The 13,474-nt window shown below is 31.5% G+C and overlaps 1 long non-coding RNA gene across 1 annotated transcript; it reads right to left on the bottom strand.

Annotated features, from left to right (window-relative positions):
- Positions 1-518: 518 nt before the first annotated feature.
- Positions 519-4,703, bottom strand: LOC126889835 (uncharacterized). Its single transcript, XR_007700185.1, has 2 exons — positions 4,456-4,703; positions 519-4,352 (listed from the first exon to the last, which is right to left on the bottom strand). It is a non-coding gene; the product is annotated as an uncharacterized LOC126889835 (long non-coding RNA).
- Positions 4,704-13,474: the final 8,771 nt, after the last annotated feature.

Here is a 13,474-nt window from a genome sequence, read left to right as displayed (position 1 = left end):
TTTGATTCTAGAATGAAAATAATATTTACATAAAATAAAGTAACGTTTACATGTATCCAGAAACTGGTGCCAGTCTCACTGGAATGCCAGTGGCATGAAAAATAGACCACCTTTCTATTCAAGACAGCGCTGGCAGACAGCTCTGGACTGGCGCAAAAAAGTGTTTACACTTGAACAAAACCCTATACAAGATGACTCTGCCACATCCTTGGTAGAGGAAGAAATTAGAATAATCACAAGAAACTTCCTTGATGGACAACGGATCATCCAAGTAACGAATCAAGACTGCTAAATACCCCTCCTGGATTTGAAAGGTGACTGAAGAAACCATGGCCAACAGACTTAATAAATTAACTATTTATGTGAACTAATATAAAATATATTATACAGGAGAGTTGCCACATGGCAGCTTCTCCCTCATGTGTTCAACATTCACACCATTTACTTATAGCTTCATGATCAGATGGTAAATTAAATTGTGTATTAAATAAAAAAAAATGTCAAAATATTTTTTATACCTAAAGGTGGAGCAGAATCTATTTCCTGAATTTCAGTTATACAATTTTGATCGCTTATGGAAGATGTTTGTTGTCCTTTATATACTTTCTTATTTTGTACACCAATCCTTTTTCTCAGCGATTCCAAATTCAATTCTTGTTCTGCATTACTTCCAATCATTGCAGGAAGTATTTGTATTGTACGGTGACCTGATACTAAAGATATAGGAAAAGTCAAACAATGAGGAATGCACATAACTTTCTCCTTGTTGCCATATTCTAAATTTGAAAAAATATATAGAGAATAGTCAGATTTTTTTGATATGCCATTCCTATTACAGCAAGCATTTCATTGGCTAGAATTAGTGACGAGTATAATATATGATGTCATGGTAACTGACGTCTGTCATAATATTGGAGGTTACATTTATAATGTCAAATTATTGTTTTCAATTTATATTTTATTTATTTAGTTTATATTTTAACAACAGTTTATTTTTTAGATAACTTTACTTTCCCTTCTGTATCCTTGATTGGTCGTTTAGGTTCGTAATGGTTTTCTTGTATGGTAGGTTTAGTTAGGCATTAATTTTAAGAAATGTTGCTGGCCAAATGGGCACAGCTTCCAAAGGCCACAAAAGAAGAAGAAAAAATAAACAAACAAAAATCTTACATAACCTTCTACCTAAGCCTTTTATACTATAGGAAAACATGACTGACACTGGGTGCATTCGGATGACCACAGCGGCTGAACAGCTGAGCCAGCAGTAGCTGTCAGACGTCACCGCTGGAAGTCAGCCGCTGAGAGATTTACTAAGCTTTCCCTATCACAGCTGGATACAACCACTCAGCCGATTTCTGCTGACAGTCAGCCGCTATGGTTGTCCAAACGCACCCACTTATACGCTCTGAGCTTCGCTGGTGTCGCTCCTAGTGGATTACTAATTTAACTTTCACCAGTAATTTTTAAATTTATTATTTAATTTTATCGCTTAATATTTACAACGCAAAAAGTAATTAAATTGTAATCGATTTTTTAAAAATTTTGCTAACTGTTTTAACGTTCTCTTAATGAAATATTAATTTATTACTTCAGATACATTCACAATTATCGTGTAGATGGCGCTTAGATGATTTATATCTAATTATAATTAGATATTACAAAATATTAAAGTAGAGTAGAGTAGAGTATTTATTGGTAATAATGTACAAATGTACTTTTACAGGTCAGCAATAATTAAAACTGTCTAAAATTACATTAAAAGTTGACAGTACTTCAGTAAAAAAAAACCTATTACTAAAATTTAAAAACTAAACACTAATTAAATTACAGGACAAAACAAAATTTAGATCTGAAGTACTCCTCAAATGAGTAGAAAGCACCCATCAGAAGATAATTTTTAATTTGTCTCTTAAATTGGTTAAAATCAAGACTTTTAATAGATATTGGTATACAGTTTAAAAAACAAGTAAAAAAACTTAATTCAGTATTTAAACCGTAAGTATACTTAAGATAAAAATATATACCACAGCTTTGACCAACTAATATTTTTTCTAATTAATGTTTTTAATTTCAATTTTAAATTATTCACTTTGACATTTATGTCAAATTTCCAGTAAAGGTTTACAGACTTGTCACTACTGGCTCTCGTGATTTTTTAATTATCCCCTCTACCTACGAGCTCAGCGTATATTACAGATACAGTTGGAAAAATGAAGGAATACCCATGAACGATCACATCAATCACTTAATTTATGTTTGTTGTCTTTTTCTATAAATAATAAACGTTTGTTATAGACAGTGCTGTTTTTGTGACGGTACGCGCCGGTACGCCGTACCGGCACCTCTTGGTACAAAAAATTTAAAAAATCAACAAAATTATAGACAAATTCCTGAATTCTTCCCTTGCTCCCAAATAGCTTTAAAACGCCCTTATTGATGATAAATTTAAAAAGTTTTCCCGGGGGTGAACCCCCCTATGAACACTCCCCAGACCCCCAGGAACATTGCGTACCGGAACCATTGTGTACCGGAACCTTATATTGTTACAAAAACAGCACTGGTTATAGAAAAAGATAGGAAACACAAAATAAGTGATCGATGTGATCGTTCATGGGTATTCTTTATTTTTCCCACTGTAGTTATCTTTGTTTCACACTCTTAAAGACAAAGAGAAACAGTGTCACCTGTAGTTGCTGTGGTAAATACATACCGTCGAAAAAATGAAAGAATACCCATGAACGATCACAGCAATCACATATTATTCAGATTATTAATAATCTATCTCTCTCATTTATTATTTATGAAAAAACAGCAGCAAATACAAAATATGTGATTGTGATCGTTCATGGGTATTCTTTCATTTTTCCGACTGTATATGTTTTTATTTGGCAACAGCGCTTGTTTCCAAACTTAACGGTAGTGAAAAACTAATAAATGAGGAAAAATTTGTTGAATTTGCTTGCCGTCAAGTTTGTATGAGTACCAGTGGGTTATATTTCATTAAATATAATATGAAGTGCATGCCTAATTGTTTAACTTTTAGTTTATCATACTTTAACAATGAATTGGGTGGCTCTCTGATCCAATATAAGTACTGTTATTATTTCCACTAAAAATGGTTACAGGAACAATTTTTGAAATTTTTTGATTTGATTGATATGACACATTTTTAAAATTCTGATCAGTCTGACGTAGAGGACATTTTGTTTGAATAATAGGTTTGTTCTAGCAAACAGTCGAACTAGTCAGCAAACAGTTGTTCAGTGAGAGAACATAATACAGTTGCGAGTGCTATCCCCTCTACTCGCGCTGGTCCACTATTCGCTAATGCTTTCAGACCGTTTGAAACTCGTGCTAGAACAAACCGATTGTCTGTAAGAAACAAATCACAATAACTGAATAAAACAGATTTTCCCACCTACCTCTATCCAAAGTATACATTTCCTGGCCTCATTGTAGGGAGCATAGTCATATTTTTTTCTCCCTAGGGAAACGAAGTACTTTTAATCCCTAGGGAGTAAAAGTAAAAGTAATGTTGACGTTATACTATGTCATAGCATAGATGAAATAACTTATTGACACCCTATACTATTACTCTATTTTCTATTAGGTAAGTATCCATACATTTTAAATTTTATTTATAGATGTTGCAAAATGGTAAAAACAGTAAATTTTTATTTTGATTTAAAAATTTTTCATTAATAATTTGATAGTTATACTGTACCTACTTGTTAGTTTTAGTTCTCTAATAAATTTTGTTAGTTCTATTGTTGATTGAATACACAAATTCCTGTATTCAATTATGATTCATGTATTCAATCAACAGTTATATAAATATTTTAAAAATGAAAAAATGACTTATTTGAGGGAGGTGGAAAAATGTATAACATGGGAGAAGTGCCTTTTCCTCCCTTGAATGATTACTGTAGTAAACTATAGTATTTTTACTACAAAAACGTTATTACGTAGGTCAAAATTTTTGACATAAGAAAACTGTCAAAACATTAGAATGTGACTTTTCTTTATTGCTATGTTTATTATAAACACAGCAATAATGAAAAGTCACATTCTAATGTTTTGACAGTTCTCTTACTTCAAAAATTTTGACCTAGGTAATAACGTTTTTGTAGTAAAAATACTATAGTAAACTTTATTCTTGGGAGGAAAAGGTGCACTTCACTCTCTTGTTATACAAATATCTATAGGTGTTAAATTAGTGAATAAACAAAAAACCAATATAAATAATTAAATACTTTCGCTTTGTTCTCTAAGTATTGTTGGTACAGCCATTGCATTTTAATTTTCTGCTGCCATCTTGTCTAACTTTTTTCCACATGTCAGAAGTAGTGTTCCTAAACATTCAAAAATTGAATACAATATTTTTTAATGATATAAATATTATAAAGAGAATGCATCAAATGCAAATACTCAATTAATTTTACTTGAAAAACTTACTTCACAAACAACAGCATATTTGTTTGGATCTTGTTTTAACCCTATATTTTTAATCCACACTTTCCGTCGTTCAGATTCTTTTGGGAAAGAATTCATTTTCACATTATTTTTCCCCAATCGACTTCGCAACCTTTTACCTTAGAGGAAGGCATTTTTCAAACTGAATAATAGTAATAGTAATTTAATATTTCTCGATCTATCTAGTTAAGTGAGGTAGGTCAAAAAACTAAAAATCACCAGACAATTGCTTAAAAAGTTGCCAGATTTTGCTCAAAATCACCAGATTGTAATGAGTATGCGCAGTAACGAAAAATGTGTTGCTGCGCAGAATTTTGCGCATGCGCATACCCGTAACCATTCGAGAACGGTAATGTGAAGGGTTGGAACAAACCTAATAAAACAATAATTAAAATACAAATGAAACGATTTTTTTTTTGTAAAATATAATGTAAAATGTAGGTGTTCATTTTTATAAAAGGTACTGATAATCCCGACAATGTAGATTATTTAAAACTTAAACGTTTTATGTCTTAAACTTGGCCTGACAGACGACCCTCGTCGAGCGGGGTGTTATACAAAATTGTTTTGTTGGAAACCTAGTAATTTTGCTCATGCTAATAAATTTTTAATACAAATTAAAATTGAAAAAATAGTTCCTAAGAACCTTTGAGATTTTAGTTTAGATGACCAAACCAACACAAAACGTGACAAAACTACAAAATATGAAGAACAGTAATCACTTAAAACTCTACAGCTGACACAAGAAAGATAAAACTGATAAATTGAAAATTGATATGTTGATATTAACTGAACTGGTTTGTTTATAAAACCAAGACATAAATTATCCGAAGTGCATGAACACTTGTAAGAGTAGCGTAAATTTCGGTGGATCCCCAGTTGAGCACCACAGAGGCGGATCATTTTATATTACAAAATTAGACTTTTTGTATTATATGAATATTAGGCAATTCTTAATAACGAATAAAAAACATATAATCGTACTTTTTAAATAAAAAAATATAATATAGATAAGGTCAAAAAATCACCAGATATTAAGCTTTTTAAAAAAGTTTTCACCATATCACCAAATGGGTTAGAAAATCACCAAATCTGGTGAATTTTCACCAGACCTGGCAACCTTGGGTTAAACCAGAGTAAACGAAAAATAAACAACTGATCATCTGTTTACCCCTTCCAAATTAATCCGGAAATCTGAGCAAAAGATGGCGGAGCCAATCAGCTTTTAGCGTATACGATGGCAACACTCTTCCAAGACCACAGCAAAGAATACATATCTCTCACAAGAACCGACACGGACGGCGATTCTTTTGTTGTTAGCATGTACTTAATTTTAGTATCGAGTTGGCAAGTGTACACGCGAGTACACTGAAAAAAGTCTCGCACATTTCTGGCGTGTATCAATAAAATTTTAGTTGCACTGAGAAAAAGGTTGCATGCAGGGCAGGCTTTTGTTGACATTCTTAATATGGTGGAATTATTTTTGATTTACAAAAGGTTGCAAATACAACACAAAGTAATGGTGAGAATTATATTGATTAAAACCATGGATAAAATACCTTTTTTATCCTGATTTTAGCATTGAAAGACCAATAATAAAATATATTATAGTGGCGTGACATTCACTATTAATTATTCTTTTTGGCTTATATTGATACAACGATACAAAATATAATTTGTTGTTTTCACCAATTTTGAAAAAGTGTGAACAAGTTGGTCAGAATTTGAACGACTTGGTGTGACCTAATAGGCTGTCTGTCCGTTCGACCGCAAATATAACTCCTTCAGTCACTATACCAGGTAGAATGACAAATGAGGTGTCAAATGAAAGCTTATAATCGATGGTACTCAAGGTGAGACATTTGACCTAGACTGTCTGTCCGTCCGACCGGAAATGTAACTCCTCCGTCACTATACCAGGTAGAATCACAAATGAGGTGTCGAATGAAAGCTCATAATCCATGGATGGTACTAAAGGTGGGAAATTTGACCTAGGACTTCCGGTTTTAGAAATGCGACCGGAAGTACTATTTTAAAGTCACCGCAATAGCACAAGTAATATCCGTCCGACCGCGAATACAACTCCTCAGTTACTAATACAGATAGAATGACAAATGAGGTGTCGAATGAAAGCTTATAACCCATGGATGGTATTAAAGATGAGAAATTTGACATCGGACTTCGGTTTATAAGAGTTCCAATATCGACTTCCAGTTCTACTTTCAATTACTTTGGGTGAAAACCTAGGACCAATTACTTGTTTCTCGAGGTATTTCCTAATTCATTATATTCGTTCTCTGCTTGGATCTTCCATAAATAATAAACAATAAATAACTTTTTATTAATTTCACGCCTTAAATCAATTATGTATCAAATACACAATCAATATTATTTAATAAACAACTCAATCTGTGACTAGACAATCAACATACAAACCCCATTCAAAGCAAATATTCCTGAAGCCGTGTCAAATATTTCATAGCGTTGTTTGTCACTTCTTGTCACTACATTCTGTTCGACTGAGTGCGTTGTATGACAAAGATAGCGAACGTACGATTTGGAAAATATCATCACGGACAATGTTAGAACAAGACAAGTCTGCATTTTATGTATCGATGAAATGTCCCTAAAGTCTAACGTATTTTAAGAATATATGGAAACGTTTTGATCATTATGGTCAGAAGCTTATATTCCATATGAAAGCAGTCTTTAGTTTTTTTTTGTTGGAACGCAAGTATAATCAAGAGAATGTAAACTTATTATGAAGAGTGTATTGTCAATTATCAAGCATTAACTTGAATGTTGAAACAATTTTAAGTGATATTGGATCAAACTTTTTGAATTAGCTAAATTATACAGTGGGTAAATCGTTCAGCTGGACATAGGGAACATACATTGTATATATTTAGATACACAAATACATACATTGTATTATATTAAGATAATTGTGGCAACTTCGCTCTCTCAATGACAATATAGTTGTTAGAGGCATTAACCTCAAAATTGACAATTCATTTCGGGTGACACAAATAAACGTCAAAACATGACATTGTAGTAGAGCTATTTTTGACCTAATGGGAAAACTGTGACTGTTTAATTTGGAAATTAATTTTTAAATAAAAGATAGTTTAAAAATTAAAGTAAAATTATTAATTCATCGGTCATAATCTTTGTTTTTGATTTATTTATGGACTACCTTGCATTCAAAATCACTCATTCTATTCGTTCTAACAGTTCTATTCCACCAGAAACTCGTACTCGAACAGAAGTTTCAACTAACACAGGTCAGCGTAGTTGCCACAATGATCTCAATGTATATTCCCTATGTCCAGCAGAACGATTTACGTACTGTATAATGTTACTCCTGAAACTCCTGAATTTCAAGTAGTCAGTCATAAATTGTTTTATATATTTGACCTAAGTTATTGTTTTATACAAACTACAGAAACAATTTAATGAAACATAGTTTATTAAATTTAATTTAGGTTTGCTGATAAAAGTACTTTATGGAAGTTTTTGTGAGTATTGGATTCTCAACTTTTTAAACACAGCACGTGGCTTGTGGAATGAACACATATAAAATATGACTTTAAGTGCTCTTCCTGCAGATGCAGTTGGAGTATTATAAATCTATGGTTGGTACAGTAGAGGTCAAAGAAAGGTTAGAGAATTTGTATGATATTTTAGATTCAAATTCTTTGTGAAATCCCAATAAATACAAAATTAATTTTTTATACGATAGTTTATAGTTCATGAAAAAGCTTAAAATAATTAATTCACATAATCAAGATATCTCAAAAAGAATTAAATTGCATAAATGTTGGAAAATAACAATTAATAGTTGTAGGCTATTAACAATTAATAGTTGTGGGACATGTTGGCAAAACTGGTCTTTATTTATTTAAAAACTAGATGCATAAATAAATACTGTTTAGAAAACTTTTTGGCAGTATCAGGCAACAGGTTGGTAATTGTGTAACCCAACACCATTAAATTTTCAAGGGCTTTGCACTGGTAAACATATTTACATTCAGGAAGTATGAATTGCATGAATGACTTAAATCAAGTTTTACTGGATGTTAAATAACAATATTTGATAGACAAAATCAACCAAACCTATTTCAGACACCAGCTACAGGAGAGAAAATATTCCCACAGAAAATGCTTTTACTTATGTTTGTGGATATCTTAAAAATCACTTAATGGGCATAGTAACTGTGACAGTTGTGAAAATTACCGGACACATTGTGAATCTTCAGATGTGAATTCTTTGTTAATATATAAAACTTACAACCCCACAAAAATGATTCATGTAGCATTACAGTATGCTCCTGATTTTTTTATTAAATAAAACAAATAAAGTAAAAACTAAACTTAAAACCTAGAAAATAAGTCTATACAAAATATTATGAGCTACAAACTGATACAAAAACAAAATACTAACGCCAAGCCAAGCCAAACAAACAACTGTGACAACAAACGCCGATCCTGTACAAGACAAATGTCACCAAAATTATTTGCTATTCATACAAATTGAGAAATGGCTGATCTGGCACATGCGCATAAAAATTTAGTTCATAGATAATCCGTTTGTGTCGGTTCCATAGAGGTATATATTAACATAGAGTGAGCCTTCACTCCGCCACCACTGACGACAAGATCTCTTGGACTGGTTTGCGGTATCTCTTTCTAGCACAATGTATCGAGAAACATAACATGAAACTAAGTGGGGGTACGGGACGGCAAGTGAAATAAGGAGAATTACCTTCTTCTTTATTTATTATGACAAGTGACAAGACAACATAACCCAAATAATTTAATCCAGCCCTATTTCTATTTTTGAACAAAATGCTGGAAATTGGAAATATCTTAGTTTATTTTTAGTTCTAGCTTATTTACGGCTAGATTGAAAATCTGAATTTTCTAATATTGGTTCATGATTATCATCAGGGACTTGATTCGGTTCTTAAACAGGTAAATTTTCTGTCTCATCTGATATTGATTTGGTAGTGGAATTCTTTAGTGTATTATTTGGACTTTCATCTTAATCACTATTGTGATTCAATAATTTTAGGTCACTTCTAGGAGCTGAGTACTTCGTTGCAACTGTACTTTTCTTTCCGTTTAGATACTGTATTAAGGCATAATCTGCATTGGCTTCTAAAAGATAATCCTCTTCAACTAAACGATCAAACTTACTCATTCATACAAATTTTCTTAGTAATACTGTGTCTGAATCTTTCATGAAGAAATAGAATTTCTGCTAGTTGATCTTCATTGATAAGTAAACACATGTTCATAAAGTGTACAATTGGTTGCTGTAGACAGTAAACTTCATATAGAGTGCAGAGCATCTGGTATATATAGGGTTACCATACGTCCGGATTTGAAAGACATGTCCGGATATGAGAAATGTCCGGATTTTTTTCTTTACTAAAAAAAATATTAAAAAAAACATATTTAACAAATTACTCGAAAAACTCAAAGATGCAAATTTTATTACGGTTATAGTTCAAACAGAAACGAAATCAAACTGACTCCGGTATGTGTTCGTTATTTTAAGCAAAATGAAGGTGTCAACGTGAAACTTTTATTTTTTGATGAACTTCCGGGTGAAACATCTATCTTTTAGTAGAACATGTTTTAAAATGTATTAAAAAGTACTTTATTGATTCAAAAGTAATTTGCGTTTGTGCTGATAATACCAGCACTAACTTTGGGGGTGTCAAAAGGCAAGGGCAAGGATATGTTTTTTTCCTTGGACTACCCCTGTCCGGATTTGGCCTTAATAAATTATGGTAACCCTAGGTATATAGAACATTTTTCCATTTAGTGATGTCTAAATTACTGGTTTTCAATGCTAGATTCACTGCTTTCCATATAACTCCATTGTATCTTTTAACTTAACCATTTTCTTCAGAATTATATGGTGTTGTTCTACTTGAAGATATTCCTTTAGAGTGTAGGTAATTAATAAATTCTTGATAAGTAGAGCTAGTCCCCCTGTCTGACTGGAAGTATCTTAGCATGGAAATCTTGAAAATTCATAAATTTTTTTTGTTCAGAATCTGTGAGGATACGTGAGAAAAAAGTAACGGGTCTTCCAGATTGACTCAGCATGATAGCAATAGCAAATTCATTCATGTATCTGTTTCAACAATGAGAATTTATTTTTCATTAATTACTGTCCATATAATAATAATAATAATAATAATACTTTATTCATCCTTACAGATTATTTACATAATATAGGACATGTCAAAGTAAAGAATATAGACATTTAAAAAATAGAAAAGTTAAAGACTACCTATACAATATAAACATACACATAAACATAGAAACAACATACTAAGACATAAATTCCGAGACACTATAAAAACATGAATCAATGAGATAAGTCTTCAATTTATTCTTAAATATTCCAACATCATCTGCCTCACTTTTTATTTTGGATGGGAGCTGATTAAAAAACCTTATGCCGCTATATTTAGGGCTTTTTTCAAACATGGAAGTGTAATGTTTAGGAGCCCTAAAGAAATCTTTTTGTCTAGTACGATAATTGTGTACATCTGAATTTGATGTCAATGAATAAATATTAGCTTTTGTGTACAGAATACTTCTGTATATAAAAATTGAGGGAACAGTAAGTATTTGGTATTTTCTAAAATGGTCTCTACACGTATGTCCATATGGTAAATTAAAAATCAAGCGGATTATGCGTTTTTGGGCTATAAAAACTTTTGAGACATTTGTTGCACTGCCCCATAGAACAATATTGTATGACAAATGTGAATAGATGATAGCGTAATAAACATTAAGTATCTGTTCCGTTGTGAATAAGTATTTAAGTTGCAAAAGAGCATAGTATCCAGAATTAATTTTCCAACATACATGATTAATATGTGCCTCCCAGCTCATATTACTGTTAAGATGTAGTCCTAAAAACTTTGTAGTATCAGATAAAGTGATAAAATCGTTGTCGACTTTGATAGAGAAATTTTCCTTAATTGGAGTTTTTATATAAAATTGCATACATACTGTTTTACTCGAATTTACTATTAAGGAGTTTTTTTCGCACCAAGACGTAAACTCATGGGCTAAGGTATTGAGTTTTAACCTCAATTCCTCAGCATTTTCTGCAGATGTCGCTAAAGTCGTGTCATCAGCATATAAAAAAATATTTTCCGTACTCATATATTTGGGCATATCATTGATATAACAAAGAAATAACAAAGGACCCAGTATTGATCCTTGTGGAACGCCAAGATCAACGTCATACAAATCTGATTGATAATGTCCGATTTTGACATACATCTGTCGACATTCTAGATATGATTGTAACCACTTTAAAAAATTACCTCGAAATCCAAGGCCGTTTAGTTTACAAATTGCTACATTTAAATTTATAGAGTCAAAAGCTTTAGTTAAATCAAAAAAGAGGGCTCCAACAAACTTCTTCTGATCTAATGAATTATAAATGAATTTAAAAAATGTGGTTGATGCACTCTCAGTTGATTTACCCGGAAGAAACCCATTTTGATATGAACTTATTATGTTATATTTACTAAGAAATGACAACATCCTTTTATGAATGCATTTTTCAATAACCTTACACAAGACAGTTGGTACGGTAATTGGTCTATAATTTTCTAACATAGTTTTGTTTCCTTTTTTAAATATTGGGGAAACTATACCAACCTTTAAATCAGTGGGAAAAACACCCATCTCCACAGATTTATTTATTAAATCAGTTAACGGTTGAATAATGTATACGCTCATATGTTTAACTAGCTTTGTGGAAATGCAATCAATACCCACTGAATTTACATTTTTTAAGGATGAAACAGCTTCAGCAACATCGCTGTAGTCTATAGGATAGAAGTAGAATGTTTGGCCAACATTTAAAGTCGTATAGTTTTTAAATTGTGAATCCCCATATTTGGTATTTAATGCATTTTTTGAAAATGATGTAAAGAATATGCCGAAAGCATTTGCCATCTCTTTTTTATCGTTTATAAAACTTCCTGAGTGCTCGATTTTTTCTATGTTATTATACTGTCCTTTTTTTCCAGTTTTTATATTAACTGTTTTCCAAATAAATTTTTGCTTTTGATGGTTATTTTTGTTATGAAAAACATTCTGGAACCAGTGCTTCTTTGCTTCTTGAATTTTATGAGTATATTTCTTTTTGTCTTCTCTATATTTTAAATGTACATCAGGGTCTGTCGAATTTTTTGTCAACCAGAAAAGGTTTTTTAAATCAACTCCCATCTTCAAGATTTCTTTAGAGATCCAGTTATTATTATTATTTTGACCTATTTTTTTTACAACCATAGGACAACATATTTCAATATGATATAATAGAATATTTACAAAATCAGTATAAGCAGAATCAATATTGTCGAGATTTTCATAAACACCCTTAAAATCATCAAGATTCAACCTTGTTTGCAATGTTGATATATTTGGTTCAGACAAATTTCTAAATGTTATAGTATCAGAAATGTCATTTGTGTGGTGATTTGCTTTTGAAATTACATTTGGTATTATAAGTTCCAATCCACTATGATCTCCAATATGAAAATCTCTAACTGTTTCCTCATATGGTAGGGGACAATTTGTAATAAAATAGTGAATTTTAGATTTTGTTGTTCTGCCATTTTTATCTGTAAAAATCCTAGTAGGTTCTAAGTTTTGGCAAGTTAAATTAAAACTTTCAATAATGTCATTCAGTAAAGACTTTTCCCGAGACACACTCAGATAATTAATATTAAAATCACCACTTACAATAACATATTTAAAATGATCATAACAATAGTTTAACGCTAAAAATAATTTGTTCATGAAAATCTCTACATCACCACTGGGTGCTCTATATATGTTTATCAAACAGTATGTACTTACATTTAAATTGAAGGTTATACAACAACACTCGAAATTAACTTCTTCTGCTAAACTATTTAAATACTTTGGTACTTTAAATGACAATGACTGTCTGACA

The sequence above is a fragment of the Diabrotica virgifera genome, chromosome 8 (genome assembly GCF_917563875.1).
Source record: "Diabrotica virgifera virgifera chromosome 8, PGI_DIABVI_V3a".
In the NCBI taxonomy this organism is placed as follows: Eukaryota; Metazoa; Arthropoda; class Insecta; order Coleoptera; family Chrysomelidae; genus Diabrotica; species Diabrotica virgifera.
The sequence above is the reverse complement of the archived record's forward strand: the minus strand, read 5'-3'. Positions and strand labels throughout refer to the sequence as shown.